The following is a 15,159-nucleotide window of genomic DNA, read 5'->3' as shown; positions in this document are numbered from 1 at the left end:
GATCTTTATGGTTTCTTTCCTTCTGCTACCTTTGGGGTTTTTTTGTTCTTCTTTCTCTAATTGCTTTAGGTGTAAGGTTAGGTTGTTTATTTGAGATGTTTCTTGTTTCATAAGGAAGGATTGTATTGCTATAAACTTACCTCATAGACCTACTTGTGTTGCATCCCATAGGTTTTGGGTCATCGTCTTTTCATTGTCATTTGTTTCTAGGTATTTTTTGATTTCCTCTTTGATTTCTTCAGTGATCTCTTGGTTATTTAGTAATGTATTATTTAGCCTCCACGTGTTTGTATTTTTTAAAGTTTTATTCCTGTAATTGATATCTAGTCTCATAGAGTTGTAGTCGGAAAAGATACTTGATACGATTTCAATTTTCTTAAATTTATCAAGGCTTGATTTGTGACCCAGGATATGGTATATCCTGAAGAATGTTCCATGAGCACTTAAAAAGAAAGTGTATCCTGTTGTTTTTGGATGGAATGTCCTATAAATATCAGTTAAGTCCATCTTGTTCAATGTATCACCTAAAGCTTGTGTTTCCTTATTTATTTTCATTTTGGAGGATCTACCCATTGGTGAAAATGGGGTGTTAAAGTCCCCTACTATGATTGTATTACTGTCGATTTCCTCTTTTATGGCTGTTAGCATTTGCCTTATGTATTGCAGTGCTCCTTTGTTGGGGGCATAATTATTTACAATTGTTATATCTTCTTCTTGGATTGATCCCTTGATAATTATGTAGTGTCCTTCTCTGTCTCTTGTAATAGTCTTTGTTTTAAAGTCTATTTTGTCTGATATGAGAATTGCTACACCAGCATTATTTTGATTTCCATTTGCATGGAATATCTTTTTCCATCCCCTCACTTTCAGTCTGTATGTGTCTCTAGCTCTGAAGTGGATCTCTTGTAGAGAGCATACATATGGGCCTTGTTTTTGTATCCCTTCAGCCAGTCTATGTCTTTTGGCTGGAGCATTTAATCCATTTACATTTAAGGTAGTTATTGATATGTATGTTCCCATTAATACTTTCTTTTCTTTTCCTTTTTTTTTTTTTTTTTGCGGTACGCGGGCCTCTCACTGCTGTGGCCTCTCCTGTTGCGGAGCACAGGCTCCGGATGTGCAAGCTCAGCGGCCATGGCTCATGGGCCCAGCCACTCTGCGGCATGTGGGATCTTCCTGGTCTGGGGCACGAACCCGTGTCCCCTGCATCGGTAGGCGGACTCTCAACCACTGCGCCACCAGGGAAGCCCTCTTTTTTTTTTTTTAACATCTTTATTGGAGTATAATTGCTTTATAATGGTGTGTTAGTTTCTGCTTTATAACAAAGTAAATCAGTTTTACATATACATGTATCCCCATATCTCTTCCCTCTTGCATCTCCCTCACTCCAATCCTACCCATCCCACACCTCTAGGTGGTCACAAAGCACAGAGCTGATCTCCCTGTGCTATGCGGTTGCTTCCCTCTAGCTATCTATTTTATATTTGGTAGTGTATATATATCTATGCCACTCTCTGACTTTTTCCCACCTTACTCTTCCCATTCCCCACATCCTCAAGTCCATTCTCTAGTAGCTCTGTGTCATTATTCCCATCTTGCTCCTAGGTTCTTCATGACCTTTTTTTTTTTTTTAAGATTCCATATATACGTGTTAGCATACGGTATTTGTTTTTCTCTTTCTGACTTACTTCACTCTGTATGACAGACTCTAGATCCTTCCACCTCACTACAAATAACTCTATTTTGTTTCTTTTTATGGCTGGGTAATATTCCATTGTATATATGTGCCGCATGTTCTTTATTCATTCATCTGTCGATGGACACTTAGGTTGCTTCCATGTCCTGGCTATTGTAAATAGAGCTGCAATGAGCATTGTGGTACATGACTCTTTTTGAATTATGGTTTTCTCAGGGTGTATGCCCAGTAGTGGGATTCCTGTGTCGTATGGTAGTTCTATTTGTAGTTTTTTAAGGAAGCTCCATACTGTTCTCCATAGTGGCTGTATCAATTTACAATCCCACCAACAGTGGAAGAGGGTTCCCTTTTCTCCACACCCTCTCCAGCATTTATTATTTGTAGATTTTTTGATGTTGACCATTCTGACTTGTGTGAAATGATATCTCACTGTAGGTTTGTTTGCGTTTCTCTAATGATTAATGATGTTGAGTTTTCTTTCATGTGTTTGTTGGCAATCTGTATATCTTCTTTGGAGAAATGTCTATTTAGGTCTTCTGCCCATTTTTGGATTGGGTTGTTTGTTTTTTTGATATTGAGCTGCCTGAGCTGCTTGTAAATTTTGGAGATTTATCCTTTGTCAGTTGCTTCGTTTGCAATATTTTCTCCCATTCCGAAGGCTGTCTTTTCGTCTTGTTTATGGTTTCCTTTGCTGTGCAAAAGCTTTTAAGTTTCATTAGGTCCCATTTGTTTATTTTTGTTTTTATTTCCATTTCTCTACAAGGTTGGTCAAAAAGGATCTTGCTGTGATTTATATCATAGAGTATTCTGCCTATGTTTTCCTCTAAGAGTTTTATGGTGTCTGGCCTTACATTTAGGTCTTTAATCCATTTTGAGCTTATTTTTGTGTATGGTGTTAGGGAGTGTTCTAATTTCATTCTTTTACATGTAGCTGTCCAACTTTCCCAGCACCACTTATTGAAGAGGCTGTCTTTTCTCCATTGTATATTCTTGCCTCCTTTATCAAAGATAAAGTGACTATATGTGTGTGGGTTTATATCTGGGCTTCCTGTCCTCTTCCATTGATATATATTTATGTTTTTGTGCCAAGTACCATACTGTCTTGATTACTTTAGCTTTGTAGTATAATCTGAAGTCAGGGAGCATGAATCCTCTAGCTCCGTTTTTCTTTCTCAGTATTGCTTTGGCTATTTGGGGTCTTTTGTGTTTCCATACAAATTGTGAAATTTTTTATTCTAGTTCTGTGAAATATGCCATTGGTAGTTTGATAGGGATTGCATTGAATCTGTAGATTGCTTTGGGTAGTATAGTCATTTTCACAATGTTCATTCTTTCAGCCCAAGAACATGGTATATCTCTCCATCTATTTTATCATCTTTAATTTCTTTCATCAGTTTCTTATAATTTTCTGCATACAGGTCTTTTGTCTTCTTAGGTAGGTTTATTCCTAGGTATTTTATTCTTTTTGTTGCAGCTGTAAATGGGAGTGTTTCCTTAATTTCACTTTTAGATTTTTCATAATTAGTGTATAGAAATGCAAGAAATTTCTGTGCATTAATTTTGTATCCTGCTACTTTACCAAATTCATTCATTAGCTGTAGTAGTTGTCTGGTAACATCTTTAGGATTCTCTGTGTATAGTATCATGTCATCTGCAAACAGTGACAGCTTTACTTTTTCTTTTCTGATTTGGATTCGTTTTATTTCTTTTTCTTCTCTGATTGCTGTGGCTAAAACCTCCAACACTATGTTGAATAATAGTAGTGAGAGTGGGCAACCTTGTCTTGTTCCTGATCTTAGTGGAAATGGTTTCAGTTTTTCAGCATTGAGTATGATGTTGGCTGTGGGTTTGTCATATATGGCCTTTATTATGTTGAGGTAAGTTCCCTCTATGCCTACTTTCTGGAAGGTTTTTATCATAAATGGGTGTTGAATTTTGTTGAAAGCTTTCTCTGCATCTATTGAGATGATCATATGGTTTTTATCATTCAATTTGTTAATATGGTGTATCACATTGATTGATTTGCATATATTGCAGAATCCCTGCATTCCTGGGATAGACCTTACTTGATCATGGTGTATGATCCTTTTAATGTGCTGTTGGATTCTGTTTGCTAGTGTTTTGTTGAGGATTTTTGCATCATGTTCATCAGTGATATTGGCCTGTAGTTTTCTTTCTTTGTGACATCTTTGTCTGGTTTTGGCATCAGGGTGATGGTGGCCTCATAGAATGAGTTTGGGGGTGTTCCTCCCTCTGCTCTATTTTGGAAGAGTTTGAGAAGGATAGGTGTTAGCTCTTCTCTAGATGTTTGATAGAATTCACATGTGAAGCCATCTGGTCCTGGACTTTTGTTTGTTGGAGGATTTTTAATCACAGTTTCAATTTCAGTGCTTGTGATTGGTGTGTTTATATTTTCTATTTCTTCCTGGTTCAATCTTGGAAGGTTGTGCATTTCTAAGGATTTGTCCATTCCTTCCCGGTTGTCCATTTTATTGGCATATTGTTGCTTGTAGTAATCTCTCATGATCCTTTGTATTTCTGCAGTGTCAGTTGTTACTTCTCCTTTTTCATTTCTAATTCTATTGATTTGAATCTTCTCCCTTTTTCTCTTGATGAGTCTGGCTAATGGTTTATCAATTTTTTTGTATCTTTTCAAAGAATCAGGTTTTAGTTTTAGTGATCTTTGCTATCGTTTCCTTCACTTGTTTTTCATTTATTTCTGATCTGATCTTTATGATTTCTTTCCTTCTGCTAACTTTGGTGTTTCTTTGTTCTTCTTTCTCTAATTGCTTTAGGTGTAAGGGTAGGTTGTTTATTTGAGATGTTTCTTGTTTCTTAACGTATGATTGTATTGCTATAAACTTCCCTCTTAGAACTGCTCTTTTTGCATCCCATAAGTTTTGGATCATTGTGTTTTGATTGTCATTTGTTTCTAGGTATTTTTTGATTTCCTCTTTGATTTCTTCAGTGATCTCTTGGTTATTTAGTAGGGTATTGTTTAGTCTCCATGTGTTTGTATTTTTTTTACAGATTTTTTCCTGTAATTGATATCTAGTCTCATAGCAATATCTAGTCTCATAGCATTGTGGTCAGAAAAGATACTTGATACGATTTCAATTTTCTTAAATTTACCAAGGCTTGATTTGTGACCCAGGATATGATCTATCCTGGAGAATGTTCCATGAATGAGCACTTGAGAATGTTCCTGGAGAACGTTCCAAGAATGAGCACTTGAGAAGAAAGTGTATTCTGTTGTTTTTGGATGGAATGTCCTATAAATATCAATTAAGTCTATCTTGTTTAATGTATCATTTAAAGCTTGTGTTTCCTTATTTATTTTCATTTTGGATGATCTGTCCATTGGTGAAAGTGTGGTGTTAAAGTCCCCTACTATGATTGTGTTACTGTCGATTTCCCCTTTTATGGCTGTTAGTATTTGCCTTATGTATTGAGGTGCTCCTATGTTGGGTGCATTAATATTTACAATTGTTATATCTTCTTCTTGGATTGATCTCTTGATCATTATGTAGTGTTCTTCTTTATCTCTTGTAATAGTCTTTGTTTTAAAATCTATTTTGTCTGATACAAGAATGGCTACTCCAGCATTATTTTGATTTCCATTTGCATGGAATATCTTTTTCCATCCCCTCACTTTCAGTTTGTATGTGTCCTGAGGTGTGAGGTGGGTCTCTTGTAGACAGCATACATACGGGTCTTATTTTTGTATCCATTCAGCCAGTCTATGTCTTTTGATTGGAGCATTTAATCCACTTACATTCAAGGTAGTTATCGATATGTATGTTCCTATTACCATTTTGCTAATTGTTTTGGGATTGTTATTGTAGGTATTTTCCTTCTCTTGTGTTTCCTGCCTAGAGAAGTTCCTTTAGCATTTGTTGTAAAGCTGGTTTGGTGGTGCTGAATTTTCTTAGCTTTTGCTTGTCTGTAAAGGTTTTAATTTCTCTGTCGGATCTGAATGAGGTTCTTACTGGGTAGTGTAATCTTGGTTGTAGGTTTTTCCCTTTCATCACTTTAAATATGTCCTGCCACTGCCTTTTGGCTTGTAGAGTTTCTGCTGAAAGATTAGCTGTTAACCTTATGGGGATTCCCTTGTGTGTTATTTGTTGTTTTTCCCTTGCTGCTTTTAATATGTTTTCTTTGTATTTAATTTTTGATAGTTTGATTAATATGTGTCTTGGTTTGTTTCTCCTTGGATTTATCCTGTATGGGACTCTCTGCGCTTCCTAGACTTGATTGACCATTTCCTTTCCCATATTAGGGAAGTTTTCAACTATAATCTCTTCAAATATTTTCTCAGTCCCTTTCTCTTTCTCTTCTTCTTCTGGTACCCCTATAATTCAAATGTTGGTGTGTTTAATGCTGTCCTAGAGGTCTCTGAGACTGTCTTCAATTCTTTTCATTCTTTTTTGTTGTTGTTTTTTGCCATTTAATATAATGTGTTTTATTTAATATAATGTGTTTTATTTATTTTATTTTATAATAAAAAGTTTGGTTTTTATTTTTAAACCACCATAAGCAAAGTTAAAAGACAAACTGGGAAAAACAATGTACATCTCGTATTATGAACAGAAAACTAACATCCACCAAATGTAACAATTAGCTCCTAGAAACTGCTAAAATTATCAAGAAGCCAGTAGGAAAATGAATTGCCACAGAGTTCTTGGCCCTTCCACAAATTAAAAGACTCACTCTTGGAAAGATAATGGCAGGTTTTATAAACCTGAATGGTCTCTTGAAAGATTTCTCTTGAAAATCTAGGTCCGATCCTTTTTACTTTCTGGCTTAAAACCTGCCAAGTGCTGCCCATCTACTCAGGTGTGTGTGTGTGTGTGTTTTATCGATGAGTTATCATTCTGTCCTGATCTGTTAGCTGTGTATGGTTTTTTCTTCCATCAAAATCACTTGTAAGGATATAGTGAAACTGAAGCACCTACCTCTTGTCCTTCCCTGCCACTAGCTGTGCAATATTTCATCCTTTAATGAAAAACCGCAGCTGATTTATGCATCAGGTTGTTACAGTTGTTCAGTGATATGAACTAACCTAACACGTTTGTGCCTGCCTGACATGAATACGTCCTGAGACAACACAACTCTAGAAGTGGTTTCATAATAGTGAAACCTTTCAACATTACAAACTTTCAACATTACTCACTTTGCCTCTTCAAACTTCCCCACCTAACAAAGTTGGAATCATGCAGACCAGAGAAGTATTAAGGAGGGAGGAACAGCTGGGGTGGGGGGCAATCTGTGAAGGAGGAAGGCCTGAGATAATGCAGCCACATCAAAGAACAGCTGTGCTCATTGCCTTGCTTCTGTGGTGGCAGGTCAGGGAGCCCCGGGCTCCACTGCTTGAGTTTCTCCTGCAGCCCCTGGAGCTGGCTTCGACCCCAGTCGATGCGGATCTGAAGGCTGGCCATGTCTGCAGCCAGCTGCAGACCCTCCCAGAAGCTGGCTTGAGCTTGCTATAGACTGTGAGGAGCCAGGATTCTAAACCAGTTCAGAGGGTCCTGGGGAGCTGGGGAGCGGTCTGGCTCTGGGGTCCTCGTGAGGCCCTTGTGCCTGTGCAGAACTGCCTTGTGGGGTCCCACGTCCTCTGGAGTCTGGGTGCTGGCTCTCACATTCAGAACCTCTGGAGTGCGTCCTGGGCCTCGCTGGTGCAGACATGGACCTGGGGCTCCATGTGGGAGGCATACTGCAGAGGCCCTACCGACTTGGCACCCATGGTGCAGTGAGCTTTGGAGAGTGAGAGCCAGCCCTCCACCCGGGCATTCAGTGCCACCCGCTTTGCCTCCAGTTCCTCCAGGTCCCTGATCAGCTGCAGTAGAAGCGAGTCCAGCTTGGCTCACAGATACCGCGCCACCATGGGCTCTGCACACATTCCTCTTTTCATTCTTTTTTCTTTATTCTGCTCTGTGGTAGTTATTTCCACTATTTTATCTTCCAGGTCACTTATCTGTTCTTCTGCCTCAGTTATTCTTCTATTAATTCCTTCTAGAGAATTTTTAATTTCATTTATTGTGTTGTTCATCATTTTTTGTTTCCTCTTTAGTTCTTCTAGGTCCTTATTAAACGTTTCTTGTTTTTTCTCCATTCTATTTCCAAGATTTTGGATCATCTTGACTATCATTACTCTGAATTCTTTTTCAGGTAGACTGCCTATTTCCCCCTCATTTGTTTGGTCTGATGGGTTTTACCTTGCTCCTTCATCTGCTGTGTGTTTCTGTCTTTGTATTTTGCTTAACTTAATATGTTTGGGGTCTCCTTTTCACAGGCTGCAGGTTCGTAGTTCCCGTTGTTTTTGGTGTCTGCCCCCGGTGGGTAAGGTTGGTTCAGTGGGTTGTGCAGGCTTCCTGATGGAGGGGACTAGTGCCTGTGTTCTGGTGGATGAGGCTGGATTTTGTCTTTCTGGTGGGCAGGACCGAGTCCAGTGGTGTGTTTTGGGGTGTCTGTGAACTTACTATGATTTTAGGCAGCCTCTCTGCTAATGCGTGGGGGTTGTGTTCCTGTCTTGCTAGTTGTTTGGCATAGGGTGTCCAGCACTATAGCCTGCTGGTTGTTGAGTCAAGCTGGGTCTTAGTGTTGAGATGGAGATCTCTGGGAAAGCTTTTGCCATTTGATATTACATGCAGCTGGGAGGTCTCTGGTGGACCAATGTCCTGATCTTGGCTCTCCCACCTCAGAGGCTCAGGCCTGACACCCAGCCGGAGCACCAAGGCTCTGTCAGCCACACGGCTCAGAAGAAAAGGGAGAAAAAGAAAAAATAAATACATAAATAAAATAAAGTTATTAAAATAAAAAAATTATTATTAAAAATTAAAAAGTAATACAAAAAAAAAAGAAAAAAGAAAGAAGAAAACAATTAAACCAAAAAACCAATCCACCAATAATAACAAGCGCTAAAAACTATACTGAAAAAAAAGGAAGCTGCCGTTTCTTGGTGGCTGCAGCAGCAGCCTTAGCATTTCATGCCCGTCTCTGGGGTCTTTGCTGATAGCCACAGCTCGCGCTCGTCTTTGGAGCTTTTTAGGTGGTGCTCTGAATCCCCTCTCCTCGTGAACCACAAAACAAGGGTCTCTTGCCTCTTAGGCAGTTCCAGACTTTTTCCTGGACTCCCTTCCAGCTAGCTGTGGTGCACTAGCCCCCTTCAGGCTGTGTTCACGCAGCCAACCCCAGTCCTCTCCCTGGGATCCGGCCGAAGCCCGAGCCTCAGCTCCCAGCCCCGACCTGTCCCGGCGGGTGAGCAGACAAGCCTCTTGGGCTGGTGAGTGCTGGCCGGCACCGATCCTCTGTGCGGGAATCTCTCCGCTTTGCCCTCCGCACCCCTGTTGCTGTGCTCTCCTCCGCGGCTCCGAGGCTCCCCGCCTCCGCCACCCGCAGTCTCCACCCGCGAAGGAGCTTCCTAGTGTGTGGAAACCTTTCCTCCTTCACAGCTCCCTCCCAGAGGTGCAGGTCCCGTCCCTATTCTTCTGTCTCTGTTTATTCTTTTTTCTTTTGCCCTACCCAGGTACGTGGGGGAGTTTCTTGCCTTTTGGGAAGTCTGAGGTCTTCTGCCAGCATTCAGTAGGTGTTCTGTAGGAGTTGTTCCACGTGTAGATGTATTTCTGATGTATTTGTGAGGAGGAAGGTGATCTTCACATCTTACTCCTCCGCCATCTTGAGGGTACCCCCATTGGATATTTTTAAAAAGTAAAAACGTATTTGATATCTTCCCCCTGAAATGGAAATAGAAGTGAATGAACAAGAGGTGTCATATTTGCTGTTTACAAAACCTGGGGCATTTTAGGCACCAAATCGGAGGGCAGAAGTCAAGAAAGTAAAGTTTTTTGTGTCTCTGAAGCCCTAACACTAAGATTTTAAAAAATACCTTTATGTGTGTGGTGGAGGGGATGGTGTTCGCACTTTTTGGAAAATACAAAAAATGTTTTTCATCATGTATTTGGAAAAATGGTCCTAACACTGACAATTAGGTACCAGTTCATAAATTTCCACCTTACTCTTAACCAGCGAAAGTTCAACTTAGGGCACAGTTGTAAAATCACAGAACTTTTGGGTCACAGGGGACCTCAGATGTATCTGGTTCATCTCCTTCCTCTCCCTGACCCACCACATCCAGGGACAATCTCTCACCAAGCAGTCCTCTATCTTCTGCTTGATTGCCACCAAAGACAGGAAACTTATTACCACCAATGACAACATAATGCATTTTGGGACAATTTAGTTGGAAATTCCTTCCCTACATTGACTTGAAAGTTGTAATTTCCAACAGCTGACCCCCATTCTAGCTAAGGAACTTACAGATTCCATAGAAATCACACTTCCCACAGAAAGATCTGAAGACAGACACCATTATGTCCTTGTGAAATCCTGTCTTATAGCCAACAAATATTTCTTTTCACCCTGGCAAAGATCTTTAGTTCTATAGCTCATTCCCATATCACAGGGTTTTATGTCTCTCTTTCCTCCTGGCCTCTTTCCTCTTAATTCAGTTTGCTAAGGTGCCCCTTATAGAGTGTCCTTCCCCAAACTGGACACAGTATTTCAGACGCGGTCATAAACAGCTTGGGGAAGAATGGGATTATCTCTTGTTCTAAACACACTACTGCTTGACTAATATCACGTTGGCAACCACATTACACCATCGACTCATAAAAACCATAGTCAACAAGGACTCCCACATTTAGGAGGATTTGAAATTGAGGGATTATCTTCCTTCCTTGCATCTTCTCCATTGAAATCTGGAGGACGAGGCAAATACTCTAAAAGGAAAATCCCTCATTCCCCAGCAGACAGTCCTCCCTAGACTTGGCATAGAGCAGGAGACAGTGTCTACAGCCAGCAAGAATAGCAGTGCTTTTAAGTTACAACCTACATCCTCTCTGTAAAACGGAAGGGGAAAGGGATGAAATCTGCTTGTGCTGAGTACATACTCTACACATGACACTATTTTAGATGCTTTATATATCTTGTCTCATTTTGTCTTCTCAGTAACCTTCAAGGTAGACACCATTAGCCTTATTTCATAAATAGGCTCAGAGAGGTTAAGTGACTTTGCCAAAGTTACACAGAGATGGTATTTAAACCCAGCTAATTTTGACTCCAAAGCCATGTTTTTTTCTTCTGCATCCTGTTGCTTCTCAGCCAGACCTGACTAAAGATGAGGGGGAAGTTTGTGGGATAACCTCTTCTAAACAGAGGGAGAAACAGCTCATGCTAGCCAGACCAAAAGGATTACACCATCCCTCCTGTCTCCCCTGCTCGTCTCACTGCAATCAAACTTTCTTCCATGTGTGAAATCACCCAGAAGATTTAATGCCACGAATCACTAGACCCATGAATTAAAAGACCACATGTCATCAGAACAACGGGAACAGAAAAACTTTGGAGAGAAGTATTGTCCCAAGGCCCCTTGCTCCCAAATTCCCACCTAGAAAAGTATTTGTTTCTTGAGTAGTTCATGATAAATGCCAGAAAGGATAGAGTGACGAAGTGTCTTTTAAAACACTGGTTCTTGGAGTGTGGTCCCCGAACCAGCAGCAGCATCCCTTGGGGACTTCTTAGAAATGCATGTCACCCAGATGACCCCAGAACTAATGAATCCAGAAATTCTGTGGGTGGGGCCCAGGAATCTGTTTTCATAAGCCCTCCAGGTAAATCTTACTGTGAATGCAATAAACAATGTTCTCCTGCAGCTTCTGATGGAGAGAGAGGTTCTAGGGGGATGAGTGGCAACCTCAGATGGCCCAGGGACTCAGTCATCCAGCCAGGGTACATGGCACCCATGGAAAAACAATTTCTTAGAGGTCCTATAGAGTATGCAGACAAAAGGAAAATGTGCCTGCTAAAAATACTGCCCTGAAACAAAGTTATTGGGTGGATCTACTGCAAGATGCTTAACTATCACTGTGCATTAGCTTAATCCAAAAAACCTACTAACCGATTTGGAGCAACTGGAAGATTATAAAGAAAAAAAAAAAAAAGGTCTCATACTCCCACTGCCAAGGAGAGTTAGAGAAATAGCCACATGCCTTCTGCTTTTAGTTTAACTTTTTCCCACTAGGAGATGTTCCGGTACATGATAGTAGTCATTTCATTACAAGTTTGGTAGTTGCTAGAAGAATGCTGAATCAAGCCTGTCCCTTTGCATATGGTTCACATTTTTCTATTTTACAAAAGAAGTGCAAAGAAAAGGGGTGGGAATGGGGTGATGTAGCCGCAGGGTAGAGGTGCCTTGGAGGGGATCCCAGTTGTCAATGAAGGTCTAAGGCAATTCAGGATGGATTTCTTAATAGATAGGGCATGAGAAAGCATTACAGAAAAGGAGGTGGGGATTTTCCAGAGGAAAATTGTTTCAAAAAAGAGTAAACTAAATGAAAGCCTGATACCTGGATAGTGAGAAAGTATGACTGGGAAAAGCAGAGAAATATAGCAAGGCCCTGCACTTCATTATACTGCTTTTTGTTTTCTTTTTCTTTCTTTTTTTTTTTGAAAAAAATCATGTTTCAGAAAACACTAGTACTACCACGGAATGCTCCCTGTGTTACCAAACCAAACTTGGGTCCATTTGCCCTCACCCATGTGCAGCAAAGCCAATCCACTGATACCAGGTTATGGTGAAGGAAAGTAGAGCATTTATTGCAGGGTGCCAAGCAAAGAGAATGGGCAGCTCACGCTCAAAAGACCTGAACTCCCTGACAGCTTTCAAGGAAGGGTTTTTAAAGGCAACATTTGGGGTGAGGCTTGCAGCTCATGGACTTTCTTCTCATTGGTTGGTGGTGAGGTAACAGGGTGATGTTTCAGGATCTTAATCAGCAACTTTCTGGTTCCAACCAGTCTGGGGTCCACATGCTTCTATTCAGCTTGTAGTCACCATCCTCTGCAGAACAACTCAAAGACTTGTGTCAGATTGTTATGTATATCCCTTGAGGAGGAACTAGGACTCTGTTTTACTATCACTGAAGTATTGTTTAAGCTATCATTACTTTTCTTGCCTGACTGCTTTTCCCTTATTTCTGTACTCTCTCACTTCCCTAATTAGTAACTGCTTGAGTCTGCTCTTTGGAACTCAGGGAAGGCCTAGGAGACTAAAGCCTTTAGTTTAGTGTAGTTTTCTACAAATAAGAAATGGGGCTTTGGTACCTGGAAGGGCCCCGCAGGGTCCTGCTTGGTTTCCCCCTTTTCTTTGATACTCCTCAATCCTGAGGGGAACAAGGGTGGGACAAGAAAGGGAATAACGCTTTAGATAGAGAGGTTAAAAATAATAAACTCAGTGTTAGGGGGATTCGGTTTCACCCACACAAAGTTAAGGGAGGGTCCCACAGTTAATTGAGTTATGGATTGCTGCAAATGATATCTTCCTCTCAGAGCTGAATCATGAACTGATTTAAGGCTCTGAGAAGTTCTGCAGTCAAGAAATCTTTTAATTTTATTTGACCCAATATTCCAAAGTTATTTCGGTAGAGAACCCTTTCATCTCCAGTAATTCCCAGTCACACCCAATAGGACACCAACTGTATTCATCACTGTATCAAAGTGACAGACATAAAGGTGGAGGAAGAGCAGCTTCACATTCCAGGAGAAGGGAAGGAAGTGGGCACACGCAAGGGAGACCGTTCTCCTAGGGAAGCTGGTAGGAAAACCAGCAAAAGTCCAACAACAAAGAAGCTACTTTATGATGCAAGATCCGACCCCTGTCTGAGAAGCCCCCCCAAGAACAGCCAGAAGAAAGCAGGCTGGCCGGGGGGCACAGCAGAGGCCCGCATGCTATTGTCCGAACTACTCCAGATATGGCCTCTCACTCAAACTGGAGCAAAAGACTCTTGATTTGAATATTTATCTTACCTCCTCTCCCTCTCCCCCAAGAGAGTTCCATCTGCCAGAGAATTACAGGGCACAAAGACAGTTCCCTCAGACACCAGCACTGGGACCCAGGCCTTTCTTCATCTCCCTTCTAGGCCTGGGGGGTACTTCTGTCTGCCAGGACTAGGTTCTGGCCATGATGCTACCTCTCTTGTCTCTGGGTCTCAGTTTCCTCATTTGTAAAGCGTTTGGATGAGACTGGTGATCCCTAAGGCTTTTTCCAGCTCTGTCAATTCTGAAATGTTATGAGAGCTTGGAGATCGGCATCTGAATTCCTGTGCTGTTACGAACTAGCTGTAACATTTGAACAAGTAACCTCTGCTCCCTGTACCTCTCCTAGGAAAGATTTGCACACTGGGTGACCTTGAGACCCAAAAGAGATAATGTGTCTGTCATGGTGGTGATTGGAAAGTCATTGTAAATGTAGAAGGTGTTGTTTTCCATTTGGGGCGTGGCACCTGAGTGATCCTTGTCTCTGTACATGGTCCGTTGTCTCCCTTTTTCCTCCAAAGCCCCATTGGCTTTGCCCTGTGAGCTGGTGTTTGCTCTGTTCTCCTCTGCTCATCAGTCACTCAACTGCACTCACTGGGAGTACTAGCCTCCCGCGTTCTTCCAGGTGTCTACAAGTTGACCTAATGTAACAGGCTTAAAATAATTTCAGATTTGCCTTAATTTGGACAGAAAGGTTGACCTGAAGTACACCGCTGGGCTGTTTTTGCAAAGGGCTTCTTGCCCAAAATATTTAAGTATATGAGTCAGAGATGAAATTTACCTACCTAAGAACACACTGTTTTTAAAGCACCTTTAGGAGTACCAGATATATATGCACAGCGTAGCTACAGTACAACCAGAGAGTAACCTCACTTAGGTTGATGTAAAAACACTTTTTGTCTCTTAAGGAAGACCCATCGATTTACCTTTTAGCCTTCCCAGAATATTCCAGAGTGGGGTAGGCACAAATGCCATGGTTTGTATCTGTACCTTTGTGGCTAGAACACCCTGAGATTTGAACACTGCACTAGATGCTAGACACTAGAAATAGTCAGTTGCCTTGTCAGCTCCTCTTGGCCCATAGATTAAGTCTGAGAGTTGATTAATTTGAGGCTGGTGTGTGGGCTGCAGGACAGAGATAGAGCAAAGGGGATTACTTACTAATTTAAAAGAATAAATACATTTGCAAGGGAGAAGGTGAAACTAGGTAGAATTTACCTCTTGATCACGTATATATAAACCATCGATTCCATAGAATTTACATCCTGATTGCTTTTCTGCAAGAAACCTGACTTCTCTCATCTGACAGTAACAGAACTATTTCTATATGAAAACAAGCTTCCCCTTCCTTTACTCAAACTTGTTCACACTTTTTGCTGATTTCAGATCACCCCTTCCCTTGGGGCTGGTCAGAATAGAATGTTCTTTAGTTTCTACCAGAGAATCTGTGCTTTTTTTGAGTGTACAGAGAGTTGGCTAAAAAATAACATAATTATAATAAAAATAAATAGCTAAGTTTAACTGGGCACTTACCATGTGAACTGAGTGCTTTATTTACATTATGTAGTTTAATCCTCCCAGCAACTGAGTGAGGG

The 15,159-nt window shown here is 40.9% G+C and overlaps 1 protein-coding gene and 1 pseudogene across 5 annotated transcripts in view; one reads left to right on the top strand and one right to left on the bottom strand.

Annotated features, from left to right (window-relative positions):
* SMOC1 (SPARC related modular calcium binding 1) overlaps window positions 1-15,159 on the top strand; it is a 156,499-nt gene that overhangs the window by 82,658 nt on the left and 58,682 nt on the right. The window lies entirely within an intron of this gene.
* Window positions 6,906-14,056, bottom strand: LOC307181839 (coiled-coil domain-containing protein 115-like; annotated as a pseudogene). The gene is made up of 2 exons: window positions 14,032-14,056; window positions 6,906-7,558 (listed from the first exon to the last, which is right to left on the bottom strand). The product of its transcript is annotated as a coiled-coil domain-containing protein 115-like (transcript).

The sequence above is a fragment of the Stenella coeruleoalba genome (assembly GCF_951394435.1).
Source record: "Stenella coeruleoalba genome assembly, chromosome: 2".
Taxonomy (NCBI): Eukaryota; Metazoa; Chordata; class Mammalia; order Artiodactyla; family Delphinidae; genus Stenella; species Stenella coeruleoalba.
Note: the sequence above shows the minus strand (reverse complement) of the source record. Positions and strands in the feature narration are given on the sequence as shown.